Consider the following 25937-nt stretch of genomic DNA (forward strand, 5'->3'; position numbering starts at 1 on the left):
GGAAAAGTCAGAGACCTTCCAGGCAATAGAGGATTACGTTTTCACAATTTTTCTCAGTGTAGTTACACCATACATAAATATATCTCAAGATTAGACCCCAATTTCAATGGCTAAATTCAAATCCTCCCACAAGGGTGTGTCATGTTTGTTTTCTGTTCTAGGCAAGGAATATTTTCTTGTATGTGGCGCCTCCCTTCACTAGCTGGCCTACGGTTTCTTTTCATTATTCTTTTTCTTTGCCCAACTGTGTCAAGCCTGATATCAAAGGAGCAAGTGCCCCATCTTCCCACTTGCACAGAAGGAAACAGATGAGTGGGGAGAGCTCGTCCATTCGGTTCTCACAATGGAGGCAAAGACCCAAGTCAACAGCAAGTCATTTCCGAGTCGCTCCCACCCCACTAGTCAATGATTCATTTACTCCATCAGCAAGACTTTATTTTGACCTATTATGTACACAATACTGTCCTAAATGAGAGGTAAGAGGAAACGAAACAGACAAAATATCTGTCCTCAAGCAATTTCTGCTTCAGCAGAGGGAAACAGAGAGAAAGGGATAAGTATGTGAGCCAAGAAAGCACTGGTGTGAGACACAGTGAAGCAGAGCAGGGACTGCAAAGCAAGGGCTGCCACGCAAGGGCTGGCACCTGGGAAGGGGCTAGAGTGAAGTGGAGGGCTAGGGTTAGAGAGGAGAGATGGGGAGACATCACCTTGTAAAGAATTCCTTGATAAAACAAATACTTCATTATTTCCTCCTGAAACACTGAAGTAAAACTCCCCCTTCTCACACCCTCTGCTCATGTGTGTCACACATGCCCAAACCGGCATGCTTTGCTCCTTCTCATGACATGTCAAAGTTGATGGTGCTCCATGTCTAATCAAGAAGGAACCAAACACCTATCCGGGGACAAGGAGCCTGTTTACTCTTCCAGGAGACTTCTCCCTTGTGAGATCCTGGCAGTAGCTGAGGAAATGAGACTGCTATGAGATACTACAGTGAAAAAGAGCACACGCTCCAAATTACCCCAGAGTGAGCAGAAGGCCCAGGACTCTCTACAGAACTGCAGTGATACCAACGACCAAAGCTGTGTCAGTGGTTAAAACTCAGTCTCATATCTAGTGAGTACCGTGGTGTTTTCTCACAGATACAAGCCTTGCTTAGTGACTGGATATTCACCCATCCTGAGAAGTGAGGCCTACAGTATCAGAATGCAAGGTAGGGCTACCACAGCTCTGCCCCAGACTCCACAATATGCTACTTTCAAAGCAAATTACATCAACCCAAATATAGGTCCTGGCTACTTACAACTAATAACCACGCATGCATTTTACCAAGTCATGGTAGTAAAAGAGTCTGGAAAATATGCTTTCAACAGAGTTAAAGCTTCTATTGAGCAAGCCTGCCAGCAGATTAGAATATATAGGTTTCTGGACAAAACATTAAAGGCAATCCTTAGCTTAGAAAAGATAGATGCAGAAAGCATGCAAAATTGAGAAAGAAGCTCTTGATTAATTAAAATTGTCCCCCACCCCCACCCCAAAAGAGGGTCTCTCAGGACCAGCACTCAGAATACAGAGGTGGTTGGATTGCTGTGAGTTTGAAGCCAGCCGGGTCTATATAGTGAGTTTCAGGACAGCCAGAGCTATGATATAGAGACCATCATGATAAACCAAGAAGAAAAGGGAGAAGGTCTATACTGTATCTAACTGACACTAGCACTATTTCATGATCTTCTGCCTCGGCTTCCTGAGTGCTGGGATGACAGGTGTATTACCAGGCCAGGGGAAATGACCCCATCCCCCACACACCCACACGCAGTTTCCATCTGGAAACAAACCCTAGTTCATTAAGTTCCAGGCAAATGTAAATTCAAGTGGGAAACAAGTTCTACTAGCTATAAGACTGTGTGGATGCAGCTGGTGCTAACAAAAATGGCTATAAAGTAAGAGAAAAATCTTAAGAAAAACAAAGTCATGGAGGACTAAGGAAATTTTCTATCAATTACAAGAACTTTTCTAAATATGAGCAAGAGTATCTTCAAGAAGCATGTTAGAGGTTGTGGGCAGAAGCCAGGGGGAAGTAGTGAGGATCTGGTCTGTTGCATGCTGCCAGGAATTTGCACTTTGAGAAAAAAGTTTGAAAAAACAAATGTACTCCAAAGTCTTTATCCAATGAAACTGTTCTTTCCAGGCAAGACAGAGATGTTTCAGAGTGAGGAATAAGAGCTGAAAGAATGTGTTAACTCAGACACACTAATGCTTTGGTATGAGCTGTTAAAGTAGTGGTCGCGGAGACCAAGTGCATCTACACAGCGGAATAAAGAATATGTGTGTGTTGATATGGCTAAGTACACACTTGCTACTTCTCAATGTCTTTAAAGGACATAGGGCCACTTAAGGCAAACTATTATAATGTTATCATTAACCATAAGACATGGAAGTAAGCGTGTGTTAGTGGCCGAGCCTTTGCAGGCTGCAACAAACTATGATGCATAGTTTACCGTTCGGTTCAGAAGTGCATCTGAAATCACAACACAGCAGTAAGAAGCCAACAGAGAAATTAAAGTGGTATACTAGGAAAGATTTTATTAGCTTAGAAGTAGATGAGAAAGGGAAAATACAAGTAACACCAGAAAATGATATGCAAAGTAAGCCAAAAAAGCAACATCTCAACTTACAACCAAACCAATTATAAATCACAGTTAATGTGAACTGAAAGTTCAATACATACTGTTAAATGAATTCTTAACACAAAAACCTAGATGCTGTCTTCAAGAATGCACTTTCAATACCAAGACATAGACGGGGTGAAAATAAAATGATGGGAAAAATAGTAGCCAATACAGTATGTGAACACAAGACAGCTAGAGACACTATAAGCATAGCAGACAGAACAGGCTCCAACACAGCGTAACGAGAAAGGTAAGAGTTATTTTCAACAGACCAAGCTTACCAGGGAGTTATAAAGATCCTAAATATATATGTGCCTAATGACTAACAGAGCAAAAATTCAACAAAGGCAAACCCACAACAACCATGAATGAAGATTCCCATATCTCTTAGCAGCTGAGGAGGACACTGTGTGAGAACAGAAAAACAATTCGGTGCTGAGCACGTGGACAGGAATGAAGCCCACAGCTTACCAGAACCTGTGAATCTGAGTCTCTGTGCCGAGGGCCCTTCCCCAGCAGGCACCAGGCTCGTTCTTTTCGGCAAATCACTTCAGCTTGTTATCTTGGACACAGAGGCATGGCCGAGGACCTTGCCTGTGGTCCTCAGGACGGAGTGCATCAAGGTCAGTCCGCCCCATCAGAAGCTCCCCCTCATTGGGTGTGCTTCCTTTGTTACACACAGGATCGCCCACTATCCTCCACTGTACTGTTTCAGATGGAAACCGTACAACAGTGTGTGGTGCCTCTGAAAACAGCAGCTTCGTGAACATAAATGTATTTAAACCACTGAAGAGAGGCCTGTTCATTGAGAAGGGAAGACCTATGACTCCCCTCCGTGCTGCTCCAGCACTCAGGATGTCTTTTAAACGGCACCTAAAGCTTTCCAATGTGAGTGCCATCTACTAATGTATGTTCTTAAGGGGCTGAGAACGGTCTCTGTCATTCAATATAGCAATGTCACTGAATAGACCCAGTCAGCACGGTATGCTTTATTTTAAGTACCCCACGTAAGTCCTTTTGGAAGTAACCAATAATTATTTTATCTATCTTTAAAGTCAGCAAAATTGAGCGAGTCCTGTAGCACAGTGTCTGGTGCTTGCCTAGCATGAGAAGAGCTCAAGGGTCACTCCTCAGCACTACAGAACAAAACAACACAACCAGAAAAAAAAAAAAATCAACGAAACTAAAACTCTTCAACCTAATATAACAAACAGAAGAATGATTTTATTTTATACTTCATAGATGTGATGGTATTCAGATTCCCATTTCCAGAAGCATAAGACATAAAAACTTAAGTTTAGCTATTTAAAAAAGCTGGCTCTTAAACGGCTACAAAAGCCTGACAGCTCCAATGCTAAACACTGCAGACCCCAAGACGCCCTACAGGTGGCGATGTGCTGTCCTCCAGAGCAGACGCACGATTTTACAAGCCTTTCCTGTTAAAGGTAGTCTTTTCCAAGATGTAGTCTGAGGAACCAGAATGGCTTGTTAAAAACAACCTAAACAGTATATTGAGTTTTTAAAAAGTGGCTAATGTGGCTTATTAACAGACCCAATGCACCTAGGGAAAAATCTTAGCCGATATTAGTTAATAGCACATTAATGACTTGTCATTATAATTGGGTAAATGTTCAGGAGGTGAAGTTAACTCTACTTGAGAAAAACATCACAATTTACTACCTCTGTTTGGAGACCAGGAAGTAAAAATGAGTGACAACCCCTAAGCATGTCCCATCAACTGTCCCATACAACATAGCAGGAGCGCTGACGATCTGCAATACATTTGAATAAAGAAGGATATGTATGGGGAAAATTCTTTTTGTATCTAGGATAACTATAAAACCAGAAAATATAAGTAAATCAGTAAAATATTTTTATGGAAATGCTACTTGAGTTCAATAAAGTTGCTAGAGAGAGGAAACATTCTCAGTTACATTCTGAGAAAAATCACTAAGTCAACTCTTAAGAATACCTCATGTTCGGCTTACACATAAGTACCAGGGGGAGCCTGTCATCTGGCCAGAGCACCTGCCCTTCCTTTAACTACACCAGGCTCAGTGAACAGTTCTTATCATCCTATTGCTATTTTTAACAAAGCACTGCCCCAGTCCTTAAATTCAACATTGTGGCAACGGTGTATACATATAGTTAAAACTGTAAATTGACTTTTACAGACTTAACAAACAGAATCAGCCCTTCAAATTTCAATGCTAAGACAGGCGGTGGTGGTGCGCTTGGGAGGCAGAGGCAGGCGGATTACTGTGAGTTTGAGGCCAGCCTGGTCTACAATTCTAGTCCAGGAATAGTCAGGGCCACACAGAGAAACCCTGTCTTGAAAAACAAAACAACCCCCGCCCCCAAAAAACAAAAAAATCAATCCCAGACCCCAGAAACTTCCCCTTATGTTTTCCTTGCAACATTTGCTTAGCTGCCCAGCTGCCCAGCCTTACACTTTCTCTGAATGCTCTACTATGTCTGGAGACTTGGAGCAGCTACAGCAGATGAGCAGTTGGCTTTGAGGATGCAATGATAAGGTATCCAGGAAAAACAGGTCCACAGGTGAAGGAGGTGACTGCTCCTTTGCTTTTTTTTTTTTTTTTTTAAGGCGAGAACTGACTGTATTTAATGCCAATGAAAGGATAATGTAGGGAAAGAATTTGAAGAGAACAGAAACAAGAAGGAAGGTGAGTTCCTAGGAGGGTGGAAGGCAAGAGGAACCAGAGCCTTGATGGAGAGGTTGTCTGGCAGCTAGGAGAGAAAATCTCTTCTCCTGTAGCGAGCAGAAAGGAAGAGAGACCAGGTCTAGATGTAGAAGACGTGTCTGCTGGACAGTGGGAGGCTGGATGAGTCCTGGTCTGATGGTTCTTGGTTTCCCTGGATGTTGGCTAAAGTATCTTCCAAGAGTGAAGATGGGACAGAGAGGATTTCAGACAGCAGAAATTTCTTAAAATAACCTCTATTATTCACAGGAAAGACAAGTTCACCAAAGGCATCGAGGAAGGTGCTGGGTAGTGCTGCCAGTCCGGCTGAGTTTGGAGTTACAGATTTAGTGTGGCTGTGATAGGTCTGGCAGTGCTAATATCCTCAGCAATGCTCAGATGTTCAGAGGCAGGTTATTAAGAAAACAGAGACTGATTTTAACATGGAGCTTGTCAAACAGGTACCAACAAAATATCAAGGTAAAATTATTGGAATGGCTAGTAGTAGAGTCTACTGGTTAGGGGACTATCTGCCAACAAGCCTGACAACGTGACAGCCTGAGTTTGGTCCTCAGGACCCACATGGTGAAGGAGAGAACCAACTGCTAGACGCTGTTCTCTGGTCTCCACATGTGCAACATTGTGCAGGTATGTGCACACACAAACACATAAATCAAATCCAACTGGCCAGGAAAGGAAGATTTAAAAAGACAAAGACTAAGTATCTAGTAAGATCTGAGAATCCTTTTTAACAAGACTAGCTGAGAAAACAGCTCAAAGAGCAAGTGACTGGGGCTGAGGGGGGTCAGTGAGTGGATTTGGTGACAATGGAGGTACAGCAAGTAAGAGGTCTACCAGTACAGAAGAGAAAATGTTCTAGTAAAGTCACCAAGAATGGTTTGGGACTTCTGAAGACTTTTAAAACATATGTCCATTCATTTCACAAATATCTTAACTCACAGTAATTTTATGTGAACTGCTCCTAAGTGTGCCGGTTATCACTTGTTACATCATCACTGCAATCCTGCAAGCCTGCTTCCCTTCTTAGAGTCAAGTTTTCATTCATCCCCGGTAGCTCAGTGGGTAGATCATGTATTTCCTGAATCTTAGCAGCTACTTGTTTTCCTCACTTTAATGCCAGACACACACAACGCAACTGGATACAGACCACATGCAGTCTCCTGGATTCATTCTAGAGGGCTGAACTTTGATTTCCTAAATATATATGTATATTGTGTGTGGGTGTGGTTATGTGTACATGTATGTAAGTGCTTACAGAGGCCAGAACGGCATCAGATGCCCTGACGGCTGGAGTTACAGGTGGTTGCCAGCTGCCTGACACGGGTGCTGGGAATCGAAATCAGGTCCTCGGCAACAGTAGTAAATACTCATAAACACTGAGTTATCTCTCCAGCGCCAGTGACTTTTCTAAAAACCAGAAAACCACCACAGTTAAATGTGTCTAGACATGACAAAGCAATGAGAGAAGCAACTTCACAGAGTTTCAAAGAGTGAGAACTACAGAAGTATGGGTAGCAGACTCGAACATAAAGGAAAACGCCGGAAACAAAAGTAAAAATGTGTAATTCAAATTAATAGAAAAATAATATTATAACTAGAAAAGATAAATTTAGGTCTCTCAATGTAGAGTACCACTCTATACCCCAAGATAAATTTTCAGTAGGCTAGAGACGAATGGACAGATAGACAGGCAGGCAGGCAGACATGTGCACTAAGAAGCCTTAAAAGAACTTGAGGACACAAAAAGCAAGCATATAACTGGTTTTTCTGTTTCTGTGTTTGTGTGATTTTCCCTCATTTGAAATATCTAAGTATGACAGAAAGCAGAATCCATTTTTAAAAACATAAAATTTAATACCACTAACTTTAAAACACTGAGTGGATGGTGTTTTTGTATCTGAGACAAAGTCTTGCTGTATGCAGCTCTGTGTCCCTCTTACACCATGTTGGAAGTAAAGGCAGCACAGTGCCCAGCGCTGATTTATGAAACACAACAAAAACTCTATAGAAAAAGTACAACTTAATAAGACGAGAAAAGCAAATTTAAGATACTGGGCAGATGGTGGATTTTCTAATACTAAAGCCTCACTGAATCTATCAAAACACTCAGTGGCAGAGGACATGCATAGACAGATTTAAAAAGTATGTGCTCGACTTTTAGACTTACGAGGCCAGGTACAACAAGGATAACTATACACTACAAGTGGAGTGACTAATGTTCCATTGTTAGGTTAATGATGACTAAGTTTAGAGAGTGCTAGCTGGTAGAGGTACTCTACAATTAGGGACACTCTTATTTATTGGACAACAGGAAGACTGATATAAATTTTATATGAAAGAAGTAGTAAACCCTTATCAATCTATGAAAAAGCACACTCAGTAAGAACAAGCTGGGTTCAATCCCCAGCGCCTCCTCTTCCAACTAATCCCTTTGATCTTTAGATTACTAATCTTACTTCTAATTATTTAATCACAGGCACACCCAAAGAAGAACGCTACAAAGATGCATACTGCAGCACTGTCTCAGCAAAAGGCAGAAGCAGCATAAATGTCCATCAGCAGGAACTGGTTCTATGTGGGTGGTGTGTCCTTGTATGTGTGCGGGTGCGTGAGCGTCCATCAGCAGGAACTGGTTCTGTGTGGGTGGCGTGTCCTTGTATGTGTGCGGGTGCGTGAGCGTCCATCAGCAGGAACTGGTTCTGTGTGGGTGGCGTGTCCTTGCATGTGTGCGGGTGCGTGAGCGTCCATCAGCAGGAACTGGTTCTGTGTGGGTGGCGTGTCCTTGCATGTGTGCGGGTGTGTGAGCGTCCATCAGCAGGAACTGGTTCTGTGTGGGTGGCGTGCCCTTGTATGTGTGCAGGTGCATGAGCAAACATCAGTGCATATGCTTCAGTAAGCACAGGTCCCTCCAGACAGTTCCACAGAGACGAAATGTGAGTCATGACCTCTAGGGAGAGAAGCTAGGAGTCATAGAAACACTGGCGTGCACAAACACTTTATTTTCCTATTGTATATTTCAAATACATACAATGTTATTCTAACTGAACATATATTAACTAAAAGGTGATTATAAAACTGTGTGTAAGCTGGGGTGGCCAGAAGACAGCCGCCTAGATGCCCACACTGGCTTGCCACTGGCCCTACTACAATGACTGAATTTATGATGGAGAGACAGGAAAGATGGAGTACTCAGTGGGGAGATAGGAGAGAAAGTGAAGCCAAGGGGTTCAAACACTGTAAAGAAAGGTGGAAATGGAGACTGGACAGTGGTGAGGAAAAGGCAGGTCTGAGCAGCCTGTCTGAGGCTGTGGTGATGGCCTGGCCTGGGCTACTGCCAAGGGCCGTGTCTGCGTTCATGGTCCTGATGCAGCTGGACGTGTGTAGACATCTGTGTCCCAAGTTACCATTAAAGGCCATGCGGGTGTCCATGGGGCAGACTGCCACCTGAACCCATGTGAGTATCTGAGGGCAGTGCTACCACAGGGGAACATGCTGATTTGAGTGGCCTGGGTTGCCACCTGAGGCCATAGTGACATTCAGGCCCATGCTGTTGCTGGAGGCCATGTCTGGGTCCTTTGTGCTATTGCTTTAAGTTCCATCTCCAACTATCTCTCTTGAATTTTAGACTTATGTCCACCTGTCACCATGACCTGTCCACTTGTATGCTTGTCAGCAACTGATCTTCAACCACACTAACCTCAGCAACTCTCAACGTGATCTCTATTCCAAGCTCTTCCATTCTTTCACCTCTGTCAGGAAATCTAGTTTTTAACCTCGTAAATAAATAACAGCTCTAGTCTGAGTTGTTACCAGGCATAAACTTCTAGCCCTCAACTTCGCCACTTCCCTCTTCTCTGTTTAGTCTAAATACAGCGAATACAGTATTTCCTTTAAAACAAGTCATTAGCCTCCACCTGCACTCTAGCTTTATAACCTCATACACACAGGCTAGTGCAGCTTTCGGCCCTCATAAGAGAAGCTCCTTTACACAGTGGGCTGCAGCTTATGCTGAAACCCACAACTGCTCATAGTTCACAGAGTGCATGTGGAAGGCTCAGCCACAAAGGGGACATCTGCACTATACTCCTTATCCCCCAGTGATTAGGCGCACTGAGGAAGAGCGGACAGAGAGACGATCAGGGCCAACGGTCCGGGAGGACCTTCTTCTTGGTGGGACAGGACACTGCACTCAGGAACTCCCAAGCAGCCGTGGTTGCCTGGACAAGATCAAGCCAGGCAAGATTCCAGCATGGTGTGTGTGTGGGGGGGGGGGGTTCAGGAATGCCCCTCCTAACTGAGAATTTACTGACAATTGAGGGCTGCTTCAGGAGGAACTGTCAGTTTTCTTTAAGGGTGTGGACCCTGGTAGGTTAACCTCACGCTAGAAAAAAAAAAAAAAAAAGGAAGGAAGGAAGACACACACACACACACACACACACACACACACACACACACACACACAGAGAGAGAGAGAGAGAGAGAGAGAGAGGGGGTGGAAATAGTAACCAGCTGTAGTCCCAATATCAGAACCTGCGGTGACTGTCCTTGTTATATGTCAAAATGGATCAAGTGTCATTTACTATTTCTGATATCAGGAAGACAGTGTAATCACAGTTGTTTGAAAGTAAAGCAGAAGTTCTAGCTTTCAGAAGTTACCCAGACATCTTATCTTTTCTTTCTTTTTAAAAATTTACTTATCTATTTTATGTATACAGTGCTCTGCCTGCCACGGTTCCTGCTGGCAATAGTACTGAAAGCGCCTCCATCAGCAGCTTTTGATGCTCAGGCTCACCACGTAGCTGACAGGGGTCATACAGTTTTCCTTTCCTCGGAGGCAAAACAAAAACTATGTCCCATCAGAGCCTTCCTGGGTGTTTGCTCTATGAGCCTCATCTAAAAATGTTGTCTTTAACAAAACTCCCACACCTACAAGTGTGAAGTGACCTATATATAAGTCAAACTTGCTCACTTCAACACAATATTTAATATTACAGAGATGGGGCTGAGGAGATGGCTCAGCGGTTAAGAGTACTGGTTGTTCTTGTAGAGGATTCGAGTTCAATTTCCAGCACCCCGATGGTGGCTCACAACCATCTGTAACTTTGGTTCTTCTTCTGACTTTCATGGTCATGTGGCACACATGCATACACACAGGCAAGGCATTTATACACGTAAGATAAAATAAGTAAATCTTGCTGGGTGGTGGTGGTACACACCTTTAACCCCAGCACTAGGGAGGCAGAGGCAGAGGCAGGCAGATCTTTGAGTTTGGAGCCATCCTAGTCTACAGAATAAGTTGTAGGATAGCCAAGGTTACAAAGAGAAACCCTGTTTCAAAAAACCAAAATAAAATAAATATTTTTTAAAAAATCAATAAAATTATGAATGGTGAGAATGACCTCGAGTTCTGAGGAAGAAGCTTAGTTAAATACACCCAGAAATTAGAGTACTGAGCAATTTAAAAAATAAGATGTCCACATATGTAGTGATATGGCATAAACTCTAAGATATACTCAGAAAATGAAAATTAGAATATGAAGAATCATACGCTACCCTTTGTCTCAGGAGGCTCTGTATCAGTTTATACCATCACCCGTTGGTTTCTACAGGGAAAGATTCCAGGAACTATTTCACCCATCATCAAAGACACAAAAAACTCCAGATTCCCAAGTTCTTTACGTGGTGTCATGTTTGCACATAACTTACCCCCACATCCCTACATCCTTCCAATAACCTCTAGGTTGTTTACAGTACCTAACAATGTAAGTGCTCTGCAAACAGTTCCTACACTACCCTGGCCAGGGAGCAGTAAAAAGGGAAAGTTTGCAGGCATTCAGTACAGATGCAATTACTGCTTTGGGGTTTGTTTGTTTGTTTGTTTGTTTTTGAGACAGGGTTTCTCTGTGTGGTCTTGGCTATCCTAGAGCTCACTCTGTAGACCAGGTTGGCCTCGAACTCACAGAGATTTGCCTGCCTCTGCCTTCCTAAGAGCTGGGATTTAAGGCATGCACCACCATGCCTGGTGCAATTACTGTTTTTAAAGATTATTTTTAGAACATTCTTGGTTATATCCAAGAAGACATGACCACAGATGCAGATAGCCAACTGTTCATGTACAGAATCCTTCCTCACCCAGTCTAGATTGGAGAGAAGAGTTTATTGTTGGGAACCCTTGGACATTAAAACTTCTCCTCTGTTTGATTCTATCACCTGTCATCAAAAATACTTAAACTATCACAGGCTTCTTTCTATCTACTAAGAACTGAATTCTTGGCAAATGAGCAGATTGTGCCTGAATTCACTCACCAAATGCTAGCGGAATACTTCTATGTGCTCACACTAGTCATCTTTGGTTTCATGATTTGTTAAGGAACTTCAAACCCATTCAAATCACATTTACTGGGCCTGGTATCTTTCATGTTCCTTCCTTAAAAACAAACAAACAAACAAACAAACAACCCTTCCCTGGCAATGGTTTCTTTCACCTACTTGACCACTAATAGTGGCTTGGAACACAACTGTCTTCCAGTCTGTAGATGGAGAAAATCTGTGGTTGGAGGTACAGTGAAGCCGTATGACTCAGTACCAGCCACTGCTGGACCACTAGAGAGAGAGAGAACCAGGTTATCTCTTCAACAGTGATTCCTTCATCTGGCTGCTCCTCCAGTCTGTGTGAACTCGCACCAGGAAGAGAGCATGCTTGCAACTAGGCATAATCCCTCAGAACAGGAATGCTACTGCTAGTCCAAGAATAATAACAAGAATGATCGCTTGAGAAAACTGACAGTGTCTTCTGTGTTGAGTGCCTGTGTAAACATACTTTTATTTAATCCTCCTAAACTTGAGAAGCTGATAACATTATCCAATTCAAATAGGAGATAGCAAAAGCTTAGCAAGTAAAAACAAGCTAGCAGAGGGCAGATCTGCAGCGACACTCAGATGAGTCTTACCACAAAGACCTTCACTAACCGACTACGCTGCTCCTCAAACCTTGCTCCTGCCTCAGCATTAGCAGTCTCTACACATGCAAAAGGGAGTCTTAGGGCTCCTTCAGAGCTGAGCATCTACAGAGAGCCTGCCTTACCAGCCCTCAGTCATGTTTATCTTCACAGAGGCCTTGCCAAGAGACCAACGACCTGAGCAGAGTTCTTCAGAATGTATAGTCTGGTCTAGAATGTCCTCTACAGGCTGGGTGTTGAGGGGTCTGTCCCCAGAAGATGGCACTAATGGGAGGTGAGAGAAACCAGGAGGTAGAATCTAGTTGTAAGAGAAAGGCCAACAGGGCAAGCCTGTGGGCAAGACTGTGGCGCACACCTTTACTCCTAGCACTGGGCAGAGGCAGATGGATCTCTATGAGTTCAAGGTCATCCTGGTCTACAGAGTGAGTTCCACGACAGCCAGAGCTACACAGAGAAACCCTGTCTTGAAAAACAACAACAACAACAACAACAAAAGTGTATTGAGACGCTGGCCCCTTCCATTTTCCATTTTCTCTATCTTTTTTTTTTTTTTTAAACCAGCTATACTAGGTGAGGAACTCTGCTCCACCATATCCTCTCTACTGTGGTGTTCTGCCTCACCAAAAGTCTGCAGACCATGAAGCCAAATGACTACAGAGACTGAAACTGAGCCAAAGCATAACTTTTTTCTTTCAAGTTGACTTCCTTAGGTATTTTGTCACATCGATAAAGGGCTAACTAACAGAAGAATACAAGGAAAAAAAATAGCATATCACACATGGCCTCCATACATGGTCAGTTTCTTCTGGCTGCATCTACAGCGAGAACATTGGGCTGGAGGACTTTGTCTCTCTCCATCCCCTGTTACTGCATGTTGTCCTAAGCATCTCCCTTTGAGATGTACTAGATCTCAATATACTAAGCATCAAAATTCAGTGTGACAGGGCCACTCAGCCAGCTTGGTGGATGAAGGGGCTTACCAGCAAGCCTGATGACCTGAGTTCAAATCCCAGGAACCACATGGCAGAAAGAGAGAGCCAACTCCTACAGGTTGGCCTCTGATCTCCACACATGTGCCATGATGTGCGTACACATGTGTGTACACTCTAAATGTAATGTTAATATTTTAATAGTCATTAAGAGTTTATGCACTCAGCCATATTTAAGCATTTTGTTTGCTCCTTATAAACTTATAAACAAATGGAAGCTGTGACTCAGGCTGCCAAACAGCTAAAGGAGTTCTGTGAAAACGACCGTAGAGATGCCATGGACCTCATGAAGACTTGATACCATAGTTTGTTCTAAAGCAGGCTGTTGACTGACCAAGTGACAGTCGAGGCTGAGAAACCTGGAGCACCCGTGCTACAGCTTACATTTAAGCTGTGAGAAAGAAATGGACAAACATCAAGGTATCATTAAAATGGAATTACTTTCCTCTTAAGATCTACTCATTTTTCACATGTGACATTCTATTTTTAATGAAAAGGCTGTGGCCAACAGTGCTCACTGAAGCAAAGACTGGGAGTGCTGCACGGGTTTTAAACCCTTCCACATAAAAGACATAGCTTTGCGCTGTCTGCAGTGACAAGCAGGACATTGCTCTTCTCAGACAAACAGAATGGGGGGAAACTACAAAGACAATTTCTAAAGAAAAGAATGAGAATAAAAGAAATAAAGCTAGAGATATACTGGAGGTTTTCTTCTTTAGCATTTGAATACATGTTCTTAAGGACAAAAAGTAGTACTATAAGGAATTATTTCAAGAATAAGATAAAGCTTATAAACTTCAAAACCACACTAACTTAAGAAATACCAAAGCTGCTGAAGAGATGCACATGGTTATATGTAATGGTCTGAAACAATGGAGGACAACGGAAAAAAACTAGTATGTCTCTACATGACCTGGTAACAATCTGTGTGTGTATACACAGTACTGTGGTCTCTGCAGCCAGCATTGCTTCCTGATATTAAAGAGCCATGCTCAGGCCAACTGGACTGCAGGTCAAAAGGCCTTACCCCTACACAATGATGGGCTTGTCCAGATGGCATACTTAAAAAACAATGCAATTTCTCAACATTTAGAAACTGGACCACAAATGCTATTCCTAGCTTGTTTAACCATTTCCCCCCATTTTATTTGGGCCCCTACAAAGGTATTATTCATCCCAAATCAGCCAGAAGAAACCTTAAGAGAACAACACCCTATTTCCCTTAAGAGGGGTTCGGTAGGTTTTTGGTTGTTTTCTTGGGCTATAGATGTTTATTTTCATTGGAAGTTGGTTATAAGTTATTATTAGTCTGATTCAGACACAAAACAAGGTTAGACTCAGGGATGTCTCTCTTTTCTTTATCTTTGTTTCTTAGGTTTAGAGATAGGGGTTGAAAAGAAAGAAGGGGAGATATAGAAATATACAAGGATGATAGGAAAAAAAGTAGATCATGTCAATTACTAATCTATTTTTTATCACAAGAATATGCATCTTAGGTTTAACAGATATGATTCTATAGATAGATAAGGTAAAATAGCTAGATAAGGTCTTCAAAAACCTCAGAGACCTAAAGAATATGGCATTTAAAAATGTTTTTATTATTTTAAAGATTCACTGACAGTAAGACTGGTAACGCCAGCCTACCTCAAAGAAGATGATGAGCATCAAAGAACCTCCTTATGGAGACAGCTTCAAATGTGGCAAACCAGACACTGGGCAAAATAATCTCATTTGGGCCACAGACAGAATTCTACCTAAAAATGGACAAGCTTGGATGCAGGCAAAGTCGATGGCAAAACTCTGCCTCACAAACATGTCTGTCAGATATATACTGGACCAGAAGGCTGAAGATGATGCTCCAACATTATAGAGAGTTTTGAGTGACTGTTCAGGCAGCAAACTGTCTCTGTCATTTTTTTCACTTTAGAAGCTGCTAACCTGCACTTCCTGTTTACTCAGGTAATTAATTTTATTCCTTCTCAAGTCTCTGATGGGATTGAACACCAGATAGTTTAGTTTTATGGGCTAAGCTAAGTTGTTTTTAGGTCTTGATAGATGTTTTAAGTTGATAGAGATGAGATATGATAGATATTGATTTTCATTCAGAATTTAAGACTCACCAAGATAGTAAAAATGTTTTTGTCAAGGTTGTCAAATACAAACAGCCAAAACACTATTAACGTAACATTTATCTAATTCCTTATTGTTTCATGGTTCTTCTTGCTGTATGTAGTTTATTATATATGTGTGTGTGTGATAATATAAATGTATATGTAAAAAAAATAAAAAATAGAAATAATATAAATGTATATGTAAAAAATAAAAATAAAAAAATAGACAATGTGTATACACATCTGGATTGACAGCTGTTTTGAGTATCACTATAGCTAAAATATTAGTCATGTATGACTAGTGCTGACAAGCTTTTCCCACATCAAAAAGTGCTTTGACATAAAACTGTCAGCCACAGGGTGTCTTTATTTTCTGTAGATTTATTTTTATTCTCTTTAAAATTGTATACATGTATGTGTGTGTGCAGGCACAGATGCCCTGGAGCTGGAGTTACAGATGGTTGTAAGCTGCCTGTATGAGTTCTGGGAATTGAATTAAGATCCCTTGGAGGAGTAGCAGGCGCGCACATGCACGTGTGCACACACACACACACACACACACACACGCACGCACGCACGCACGCACGCACAAAGTCTTTTTTCCTCCGTCTTTACTATGTATCCCTTGTATCCCTGGCTATCTTGGAATTAAGTGCGTCAGGTTGGCCTTAAACTCACAGAGACTTGCCATCAACTGCTGGGATTGAAGACACGCCACCACAGCCAGCCAGGATGCACTTTTAATCACTGAGCCATCCTGTAACCGCTCCCACAGGTTCTTAGGGAATGAACAACAGAATACCCAAAACTCGGCTCTTGTCACCATTAACACCCACACAGCAAGCAAACATAAAACACTCTCAATTATTTGTATTAAACGAAAGTACAAAGAACAGAGAAAAATTAAATCTGTGGGCTATTTAAAAGCCATTTAATGCAATGGTTTTTTGTTCCAACTCTTACCAACTAAAGTTTCACTGAACAAGCATGCACACTTTAGCTTGGCAAGCACCTGCTTTTCTACTGCCCTCCTCTAATAGAAGTGCTGACTTACAATCAAATGCATCAAGTGAAGACGACGTATGGACAGGAGGCACACTCTGGGTATAAATAAGGTTATCAGGTTTTTGAGGAAAACATGGGGAGCAAAATGTTCCTATTAAAATATGTTTTGACTGTTCATTTCCATACACAACTATACTGTGGTTAAAGAACAGGATCTGGAATTTGGCTTCATGGCTTGGATTTTCTTGAACAGTCCAGCATATGTCCTTTAAGGTAGGTTCTCCTAGGTAACTACAGCGGGGAAACGAACACTAAGTAATACCAACTTCACTTGCAAGGAAGAAGCAGACGGACTGCAGTAATTCAAGGCCAATCTAATTCACACAGAAAGTGCCAAGAAAGCCAGGGTTAGCTATTGCCTGTGCATGTGTGCCTTCTTTCTCTCTCTCTCTCTCTCTCTCTCTCTCTCTCTCTCTCTCTCTCTCTCTCTCTCTCTCTCTCTCTCTCTCTCTCTCTCTCTCTCTCTCTCTCTCTCTCTCTCTCTCTCTCTCTCTCTCATATTCTCTCCCCCTGCCCCCAGATTTCAGAGTTTATGTTAAACTCTCACCCAGCTGCAAACGTCCTCTCTGACCATCTTTCTGAGCTTCCCCAGCAGCTTCTGTGCATCGTCTGACTGGTCTCATAACTTATCACACCCACCATGCCTACTTATCTATGTGTGCTGCTAGATATCCTTGCATTTATCAGACTTCTCCTATAAGAATAGGAAACTTGACTGATTTATTATGTATTCTTGATGCCTAGGAACAATGTCCAATATGCACAAGTAGGAACTCAAACATTTACTGAGAACACAGGCAATACAGTAATGGGTACTTTTAAACAGTTGGTAGTTGTTAGATGCCATTATTCAGGCATTCATTTCTAATAGTTTTCTTCATTATCTTTGTAGGTTTTTTTTTTCCCACATCATTCAAGGAATGCACGGACCTTTGTTTCACTGTTAGGCACTGCCACTGGTATAGATGAGTTCACTAAAAAGTTTATCACAGACATTTCATTTGTTGCATTTTGGTTTTCCTTTTTTGAGACCATGCTGACCTGACCTCCCCATGTAGACCAAGCTGGCCTCAAGCTCACAGAAATCTGCCTCAGCTTCCCAAGTGTTAGGATTCCAGGAGTGTGCCACCCGCACAGCTATTTATTGAAGATTATGTTAGGAACTGCAGTCTGCTGATACAGCAATGAGAGGCAGTCTTCACCAGGCAGGAACTATCTGATCAGTGTGTGTGTCTGGCCAAGTCACCTCTCCAATACAGTATGAGGAAGGTGGAATAGGTGCATAATGTTACAGGGTTGGGGAGAAAGGGGTCTGCAAAGGGTATTGGGTACTTACTGGAAACTTCAGTAATTATATATTTCGTTGTGGACCTTTAAATTTCTTAATTAATTATGGTTAAAGTTCTATAGTAACTATTTTTTTTTTTTTGCTGGTAATAATAATATCCACACAGACAAACTAGATTACTATGAAGCTTTCACAAAGGCAAGTCAGATGTTTCCAAAACAGTCCCAGGCAATGGAGGTTTACACAGATCCTCAGCAAAAAAAGGGGGAAACAGATACATGTGCATGTAAGCACACACATACACAATGCTAGTTAAAGATGGCAGCGTGTTCTCTTGTAAAAGGACTGTTCTTTATTTGTAGACCATGTCCTCCTATCAGATTGCTATCTGGTAAATACATCGATAGCTCATAGTGAGCTCCCCCTACCTGTCAACATTTGAGGAACCATTGGCAATGCTGTTCCATAGGCAAAAGGCTTTTGTTTTTATTTTTTGCAAGTCATATCTGTCCATGAGATTTTGAAATCCAGGACACTCAGACTAGAAAAATGCAGTGGCCACCTGGCCAGACTCCACATGCAAAGGAAGGAGTTACTCTTTCCTCATTAACAACTGTCTGTCTCTTCATTTAATGAAGCCAAATTTTCTTTAAACTACTGGACCAACAGTTGTAGTGCAAACAGCATTAATAAAAGTTTTCTGTGTGTTTGAAAATGGTATAGGCCTTAACTCAAGAAGTCCTTTAATCTTGTCACATCCACTATTATGAAACTGTACTTGAATGTGTTGGGATTTTTTTTTTTTTTTTTTGCTTCATTTGTCATAGATAAACTGAAAGCATTCAGATCACGTATTTGATGTGTTTAACTCTCACTGTACCTTACACTAGGACATTCAAAGCTGTCTTCAATTCCCAAATCTCTAATCCACTGAGTCTTCCCCATCTCACTAGCACTCACCCGCCATGGCTTGCCTACCTATCTCCTTACCAAAGTTAGATGGATACTAGGATCCTACACCATCAATCCATTCCTGCAGGAACACCTCTCCAGCTCTTGCCCCATACTTTCTCTCCAGTACTTATTTGGCCATCACCACCTCCCTGCTACTGTTCTACACAGATGCAAATAGACTATGTGCCTCTGCTTTTCATTTTTACTGTAAATTCCAAATGAGGCCTTACTATCACCTGATAATCCTCTGTATTTGAAATGTACTTGCTTCAACCATCTCTAAAACCTCCATCCCATGCTCTCTTGTACATCCCCACTTGACAGGTAATGTCTTTGCTCCACACAGTTCATTAATAATACAGAAAACACTAGAGGACCATTCAATCACTCATCTACATCACAGCATCAGCACCTCACTCCTAACGTCCAGAGTCTGCCACCATGAAATGACTCTGCTGGTATCAACATCCAGAGACTGTGATGGATGCTGCAGAAAACAAAAGAATAAAGAAAAGGTCACCCACGTTGCACAGAACTGCTGAACTTGTTGGCATTTTTAGCTGGTGACGTTGACAAGCCTAACAGCAGTGTAATAGTGCAGATGGCCTGGTTGGAATAGGTTGAATCAGAGTCTGGGGAGGAACGATAGGAACTTGCTAACAGCTACAGGAACTTCTTTTAAGACCGTTGTAGACACAGGCAAGCTGACAACTAGCACTGTGGCTGGAAGGGAACAGGTGGTCTAACACTAGATACAGTGGCAGGTTCTTGTGATTCTTGAATGAGAAATGTTCTCCACATGTTCATGTGTGTGAATTCTTGGTCCCCAGCTGCGGGCTGTTTGGAAAGGTTGTGGAATCTTGAGACGGTAAAATCCTGCCAGAGAAAGTGTGTCACCAAAAGTGAGCCTGGGGCTTCTTGTCCATTCTGCTTCCTGACTGTGGATGCAATGTGACAGCCGCCTCCCTTCCCTTGCCAGCACTCTTTCTCTACTTGTTGCCATGTTTCCCCTGCACTGGATCCCTCTGCAACCATATGGCAAAACGAACACTGAGACTGAGAGGACTCAGCAGACGGAATGTAACAACAAAGCAGACACTGAAAAAACATGCCCAGTGATCCTTAATATGTGTGGAATATTCTATATTCCATGGAATTAAGATCTATAGCGACAGTCTGAATTTCTTTAGTTTGCTTTTACATTCTTATGTGTCTGGGAATTTTTCCTGTATGCATGTCTGCTCATCACATGTGTGCCTCCCTGGTCCCTACAAAGGCCAGAAGAAGGTGTCAGAAGGACTGGAGGTGCAGATGGCTGTTATCAACCATGTAGATGCTGAGAACCTCAACTGAGTCCTCTGGAAAAGCAGCCAGTGTTGTTCACTGCTGAGCCACCTCTCCAGCCCCTGTATGACCTGTTTTTAAGAGGAAGGTAATGCATATCCAGATGCATTTCATTTGAGCAAATTATTTTAATAGTGTCTATTTACAGAGAATAAATCCTGATGTGTTTTCTTCCTTCATTCCTCCTTCCCCACCCCTTTGGTTTTTCAACATATGGTTTCTTTGTGTAAGAAAGCCCTGACTGTTCTGGAACTCACTTTGTAGACCAGGCTGGCCTCAAACTCACAGAGATCCACCTGTCCCTGCCTCCCAAGTGCTAGGATTAAAGAAAGGGATGCACCACCATGCCTAGCCCCTGTGTGCTTTCAATAACGCTTGTTTGGTATGATTTTCAGTGTGAGTAGTTAGATTAGAAACACAGCCTCGGCCAAACAACTCTAGGACTTGAATTACTTCAAAGATTGGGGTCCTTCAAATAAGGGGAGTCAAAGAAGGATTCTGATACACACCACAAAATATAAACTGTAAATCTTCTTCCTAGCTTTCCCCAGAGAGAAGTGTGACAACTTCCTGGGGAAATTATGCATGGGGATGTAGTGGGAAATCCTAATTGTATCTGAATTAACAATTCCCGAGATCCTAAACTCCACTGCATTCTCCCAGGTGGATCAGAAGCTTTTGGAAGTCAGGTGGCTCGAGGGTTTGTAGCCCAGGTCTAGGTCACAGTGAAATGAGCTGGTCCCCAAGCCCAGCCTGTGGTTACTTCTCCAGTTCCAAACTCCATAGACTCAGAGCCTGCCGGACTCAGTCATTCTCTGGACTATGTGCGAAGGGTTACTATGCTAGGAAAGAGCACGCAGAAGTGATCAGAACAAGTGTGGCTTACTCAAACAGGAAGCTATAAGCAATACTGCTCTCAGGACAGGGCTGCAGATTACTGTCACTGGAAGAATTTGGAGTTTAGCTCAGTGGAAAAATAATTCTCTCGCAAGCTCAAGATCCTGGATTTAGTCCCTAGGGCCAGAGAGGGGAAAGATATGGAAGGATGGCAAACCCATCCCATCTCCATGCAATCTCCTATTTGGCCTGTGAAGGACACAGATAAATCTGAGATAATATGTTTTCAAAGCGTAAGCTGTTTATAATTCCACTTGCAGCTGCTTTTCTGCATGTGGTTTTCTTCATGCATCAAATCACACACCACGGCACTCTGCGTGCAGCTGCTGCCCTGTGGGGGCTTTCCTTCTGTGCATGTTAGTAAGGACACGTGACCCTGTGGTTTTGTTCATCAGCTCCCTCAGGACCACTTCACACCTCCAGCCTATGTCACCACCATCTCCGCCGGGGTTATTCAACCTTGGCACTGCAGAGGTGTCAAAACAGATGATTCTTATAGGAAACTCCCCCCTGCCTTTAGAATAGCCTTTACAGGACATTTGGCTACTCCACTAGATGCCAGTAGTTTCCCACTCCTACTTGTAATAACCAAAAATGTCTCCAAATATTAGCAAACATCCTTTAGGAGGCAAAATTTCCCCCAACTGAGCACCACTAATCCCTTTTCATAAGATATCACGCTGGTCCATTTGGCCGTGCTGACTGGATCTGGTAAACAGGACATAACAACTCAAGACACATTGGTAAGAAACACACCAGAGGGTGGAAGCACACCCACAGAAACCCTGGGGCCTGCCTGTGTCTGCACGTGGGCTGCCTGCCCTAAGCGGGCGTCATCTGTGCTGTGCTAAGATGATGTGCACTTGCGGTGTAGGCAACCCTAAGCCTGCCTGCCAGTCTTAACAGGAGGCCGGAACAGCGGCGCTCTGTGACAGGCCTGGGCTGTCATGGAGAAGCTGCTGAACTTGAAGGCTGGGTGGGGCTTTCAGCAAAAAGTCAGGTTCCTTCAGTGAGTGAAAGCACAGCCTGCAGGCTTTTGGAGTAAGGGTCCACTACGTTTAGTTCTTGTTAGCAGATGGCACCGAGGTGTGTGTCTCCCAAACACAACCCTGCATGCCATAACACAGAATGCTGAAATCCTGAAAGATCAAAATTGCTAAAGTCTAAATTCTCAAAATATCAAAATGTAGTAATATGATTCTGGGGGAAAGTTTTTTTTTTTTCTTAAAAAAAAAAAAAAAGACCAAACACTTCTTTACAATGAAAGGTGATTAATGTGAGAAATATTTTTAAAAGACTACACTGGACTGAAGAGAGGACTTAGTGTGTAAAGTGTTAAGGGTTAAGTACAGAGGCCCTGAGGTCAGATCCCCACGTGCACCTGCAATGCCAGCACTGGGACCTGCAGACAGGCAGACCCTAGCAGCTCACTGGCCGGCCAGCCTAACCCATCAGCAAGTGCTGGTTTCAGTGAGAAGCTGTCTCAAAAGATACAGTAGGAAACAAGAGAGGAGGGTGCCGACTTCAAAGTCTGGCCTCTACATGCACACTCATACTAGGGCATGGAAGCACACACACCACACACACACACACACAGAGTTTCATAGACCACGCTGTACAAGCAAGAGGCAGTATCAGCACGCATAGTTTAGTGCATAAATACTCAAGTACACTGGTGAGTCGCATAAGCACACCACTACCACTGGTAATTGCGTACACCAGTTTTATAACTAGATCTACTTGACACATTGTGACTGATTTTTTATGACATCCAACAAAACCCACAATGGGCTCAAAACATCCAGATCTCAAGATGTTTCTTTCACAAAAGCAGTTGTACAAAAAAGACGCCTTTCATTTGCTGAGGTTTCTGTATTTTTAATACAAACAACACTTACCCATCGAGTCACATGAAAATGTACTTTCAAGACATCAAATTTGCAAAACAAAAGTATTAGGGAAAAATACAAATTAGAATTCTACAAATAACTTCACACAATTTGTATCACAAGCAGTAGAAATGATGTGAAGATGAAATACACAGTACTGCAAGTTTTAAAAACACCATGCCAACAGAGCAAAAACTACAGTGAGCAAGTCCAAGTTAAGGAAGCCCTGACACGCAAAGCGTGTGACAGCTGAGCACACACCACCACTGCATAGATGGCAGCAGTGGCTGAAGCTCACCGTCGGTCACTTCACCTAGAGGTGCCACTCCTGATGGACAGCAGCTCCTTCTAGGAGCATGGTGTCCCCTCAGAACCTATACTTTCATTCCTTTCCTACGTGTATCCCACATGGACTCGGTTAGGGACAGATCACACATTTGATGGACACAATGCTGGTAACACACAGGAATGCTGTGTGTCTTCCTTTCTCACCGGCCTGAAAGTGTTTTCTAACCAGTCAGTCTGTAACTATGCTAGCCTCGTCAAGCTGTATGCAGCTTTAATTCACTAAGATTTCCTGGAGACACGTCACCTAGGCCAGGCTCATCTTACCCACCACACTGCAGCTTTCCTACATATACCCAATCTCAAAACTCATGCCTAGATTTGTTATTTCTACTTCTTTTGTTGACAAGATTCCCCAATAGAAAAATGTAGTTTTGGGATTTCAAGCTTTTAGGATTTCAACACTCAGCATTCTAACCTTTGAGGAGTGTACTTTGGGGGGTTTAAACTTTAGGGATGTCATTATCTAGGATGATGGCATTCCTGGAGTGTCTTTCATGATTATGACTGGCAGTGTTCCTGGTTTGCTACTAGAGAGCAGTGGAGACTGACCTGCTGACCACAGGTCACCTCTGTATATTCACTGTAGGCTTCCCATTGAGCCCGGGGGCGCATCTGACGATCCAGACAAACAATGGGGCACCCCCAGCAATGTTTCATGTCAAATGGACAGGGAGTGTATTGGGGCTTCAGAAGGTTCTGAAGGCACAAGATGCCCAGACCTGCTGCTCTGTCTTGTTCCTTGTTGGGTCAAAATCCACATGTCCAGCTTCATGGAGAAGTTCTCTATGACCAAGTGATAACATAAGAAGAAAATTAAGCCTTGTTTATAGCTGGTTTCACACACTATACTGATACCTCCCCGACCCCAGATGTACACAATTGGGGCACTGCAGCCACATACTAAGGAGCCATTGTAGGAGAAACCATGGAGGCAAAATTGCCCAGTGAGCAGAACTTAGAACATCACACTTGCTTGGTTGTTTTTCCTATAAACAAATAGAATGCTTAGTTTAGTATGACTCTCTAGAGAGTCAGAGACCGGTACTAATGGCTTTGTTTAACAACCACAGGTTTTAAAGGTAAAAATTATTTTAAAATTAACAAAAAGTAATTATATGAATAAATGTCTATGAAGGAGCAGAGCATGTGGACATAACAGTGTCCCACTGGTCTTCAAAAACACTTCACACACATCAGTCCTCCTCTTTCTCTAGCCACCCATCCTGACCAGTAGCAGAGATGAAGACTGTGTGGGCCTAGCGATACAGGCTAATGGTCACCCAAGCCGAGCTGTCAACGGCACAGATCAACAGTGGGCTCCCCAGGCAGCACCATAGCCGTGGGGGTGGGAAACTGTATTCGTGTCTGACCTGCAGGCACACCATCATTATTGGGCCATGACAGACCTTCATCTATGCCCACCATTCTTACAGGAATAGATGAGGGCTTCCTTCCTTCCACAGCATTACTACAAATCCTCTGTCAGAAGACAGACAGAGTAACATTTCCTGTCGTGGTATGACTTCACTACCGCGGCGCTGCTTTTAAGAAGAAATGTGCTTTGCAGCGAGGAAGCATGGACATGAACTCATGCTTAGAAAATCACCAGTCTCATCACAGCCCCCAACCTGTAGCTCTGATGCTGCTGGCTTGATAGACACTGCGATGGCCTCCTGAAGACTGTTACAGCGCCAGCTCAGTGGCAAGCCTAGCGGAGCTGGAATAGCATCTCCAGGATGCAAAATGTACTCCAAGTCTGTAACCAACACATGGAGCCATGTGTCCTGTAGCAGCATCCACAGGCTCACAGTATTAGGAGTAACTCCTATATGCTTCCCTCACAGATCACTACCACTGTATAACGACAGCTGGAGCAGGGAGGATGCTTATATCAGATGCCAGGGCAAGTGTCCACGGAACTACAGTTGAGATTTCTCCATGATAGGGAGCCAACAGGCAAAGCAGGTTACTGCGCTAGCTCAAGGGGAAACTGAGCTGCTGTCACAGCACAGCTCACAGTGGAGCACATCTTACATGAAGGGCTCCACTGGCCCCTCTTCCTGCTCAGTCATGAACTGAGTGGATGGGCAATTATATCAAGCCAGAATAAGAAAGGCTTCTGATGGTGCAGACCCCTGAGGAATCAGTTTGCTTACTTCCGCAGACAAGAAACCATAACCAGTTGACTATCTGCTGAGTCAGCTGAAGGAAATCTGGTCTTAGTGACAGAAGGTTTCCGAATCTATCTATGACCTTATGACTGACATGGGACTCTAAGATTTAGAGTATTTCTTCCTTATTATGCTGTGAATATATCTGGATACATATTAGCAAATTGTTTTCTTTCTTTTTTAAAAATTCTCCTTCATGTTTCTCTATCATCCAAATTAAAGTGTTACCATTAGCACAAAAAGGACAAGGAGATTGAAGAGCAAACTGAACATCACCCAAAGATGGACGAAGGACTTCTCAGCTTCTTTTAGGGAAGAATTAGGATATCTTTTGTTATTGAGGACTGCTGCATTATGGCAGGCAAAAGAATAGTCTTGCTATGGTCTTTGTTTGCAAGTTAAATCTGATTTAGAGAAATACAGAGACATTCCGTACTTTCAAAAGATGGCCAAATTGACAAGGGATGGGCTGTTATGGTTTCTAGAGAGTTATTTCCTAGAATTCCCTCCTCCTTGTGGCTCTGGGTTAGAAT

At 42.9% G+C, this 25937-nt stretch overlaps 1 protein-coding gene across 2 annotated transcripts in view; it reads right to left on the reverse strand.

Annotated features, from left to right (window-relative positions):
• Positions 1-25937, reverse strand: part of Mark1 (microtubule affinity regulating kinase 1) — a 98319-nt gene that overhangs the window by 54798 nt on the left and 17584 nt on the right. The window lies entirely within an intron of this gene.

The sequence above is a fragment of the Acomys russatus genome, chromosome 6 (genome assembly GCF_903995435.1).
Source record: "Acomys russatus chromosome 6, mAcoRus1.1, whole genome shotgun sequence".
Lineage (NCBI taxonomy): Eukaryota > Metazoa > Chordata > Mammalia > Rodentia > Muridae > Acomys > Acomys russatus.